Below are 2,249 nucleotides of genomic sequence, written 5' to 3'. Positions count from 1 at the left end.
CAAAGTTTGACCTTTGACTGGGAGAGTGTCTAGAATTATAAGCTGAAAAAATACAAACTTTGTTTTTTGAGTGTGAAAACATTTGTTACATGATGAGGTTTTGGACGGAGAGAAGGCTGGATGTTACAGTAGGTCCCAAAATGACTGGGAGCACAGGGAAAGGGACTAGCTTGTGATATTCATGGCAGGTACTGGATGATGTTGGCAGAAGCTTACTTGATTGACACTTTCCCCCTACCCCCAAGATGGAGCACCTAGACTTTCTCATCAGCTTTCCCAGGTTTAAGTTCAGGGAGGAGAAGGGTGCATCCTAAAAACTTGCAACATTCAAACATCAAAACTGGAATCGGGATCTTTATTATAAGTATTCCTGTCAATAACAAGGGAACAACTAAGCACATACAAAATTTCTTTCAAATTTGTCATCACTAGACTGTGATGATACCAGTAAAAGATTCTGAAGATGCAATGGAGAAATAAGGAATAAGTTTTCTGTAAATGTAGCAGTGATTCTGTACAAGTATGAGCAGGTCTTCAAATTATAAAATGAAACATCTCCCAACTCATAGTCCAGAAAAACACCAATATTTTCTTTTGGAATAGAGAAAGGGCCAAAGGTATGAGTCCAGCAGCCATTGCTTGGAAATGGTGATATGAAAGTATTTATGGGGAAGGATTCTTTACACACACCTAAGGAACATTCACCTGTGACTCCTATGGTTACCACCCAAAAATGCCTGCCAGCATCAAATCCCTCAGAACTCAGGACAGCTGGGTAAGAAATAAGTGCCTGGGGATTAAGAAGACGATCTGGTTTCCTATATGTCGCACGTTTTCTATTTATTGAGATAATGAGGTCTGGATGGGCATTTTCTGGATCCAGTGTCAAATCTGCCTGAAATATGCGGATCGTTTTATGCAGGCCCAAGTAATGTGGGGGGGCAGTGAATATCGCTTTCTTTAATTTATATGAAAAGATGGCCAGGGACTCTGTTTTCATAGCTGTTGTGGATACTTTCAATACCTGTGAGTAAATCCTCATCTGTCTGCAAATACTTCTCTTCTATTTCACTTAACAGATTGCTTAGCCTGAACATATGGTATGAAATTTGCCTTCCATGTTTGATTAGTTTTTCTTCAACATTATTCTCTTCAATAAATAGATTGTAATCAATTTCATTGTACTCTGTTTCCAAGGAATACTTAAGATCAGGGGTCCTCAAACTTTTTAAACAGGGGGCCAGTTCACTGTCCCTCAGACAGTTGGAGGGCCGGACAATAGTTTAAAAAAAAACTATGAACAAATTCCTACGCACACTGCACATATCTTATTTTGAAGTAAAAAAACAAAATGGGAACAAATACAATATTTGTACTTGCATGTGGCCCCCGGGCCATAGTTTGAGGACCCCTGCTTAAGATCGTTACATTCATAGTCCAGTTTCTTCCTCCACTTATTCATCTTTCTCTTCACTGCCAAAATATTTGCACCTTGGTGTTTATATACCTTTACAGCATTTTTAAGGTGTTTAGTGAGGACCCCAATGTACCTTTTGAGCATCCCTCTCTGACTAGCTGCAGCTTCCTCAATGGGGATCAGGGGCTGATCCTGGGGGTCTAAGGAGCCCTTGCACTGGGGACACAACAGCTCCAGGCTTTTCTCACAGAACAGGGTCAGAACCTCATGGCGTTTCCCACATAGGGGTATTTCTTCCTGCATTTTCCTCTGGCTCCCTGAGGTGGGAATCTGCTTAGCAATCTCAGTCATGTAACATAATTAGGTGTTCCTCTTATAGCTCCTGTCAGGGCAGTGGTGGAGGCAGACAGGACAGGGAAAGGTGCCCTGTGTAGACCTTCCCAGCGCCGGTGGATGCAGGAGTGACAGAGGTTGTGCCCACAGGCAATGGTCACTGGGTCTCTCAGGTAACCCAGGCAGATGGGACAGCTGGCCTCTGCTTGGAGCTTGGCCAGGGAAGCAGCAACGGCCATGGTGCAGTGAAGGTGTCTATCAGAAGAGACTCTCTTCAGTCAGTGTGATCCTCCAGGAGCGAGGAAAAGTGAGAAGCTAAGGTCTGCTCAGGCCTCCCTCTTTGTGGAAGTTGGTAGGAGCTTCCAAGAAGAGTTCCAGTGGGCAGCTGACGTCCAGTTTTCCTGTCACCTTCTCCTGTATCTAATGTCAGGTTCCCCAAGTGAAAATCAGCTGTGGACTCCCGTCAAAAACCAAGCACCATGCAAGTCATAAGTGGTTT

At 43.5% G+C, this 2,249-nt stretch overlaps 1 pseudogene; it reads right to left on the bottom strand.

Annotated features, from left to right (window-relative positions):
- Positions 1-428: 428 nt before the first annotated feature.
- On the bottom strand, positions 429-1,989 carry LOC132242066 (tripartite motif-containing protein 60-like; annotated as a pseudogene).
- Positions 1,990-2,249: the final 260 nt, after the last annotated feature.

The sequence above is a fragment of the Myotis daubentonii genome, chromosome 9 (assembly GCF_963259705.1).
Source record: "Myotis daubentonii chromosome 9, mMyoDau2.1, whole genome shotgun sequence".
Lineage (NCBI taxonomy): Eukaryota > Metazoa > Chordata > Mammalia > Chiroptera > Vespertilionidae > Myotis > Myotis daubentonii.
The sequence above is the reverse complement of the archived record's forward strand: the minus strand, read 5'-3'. Positions and strand labels throughout refer to the sequence as shown.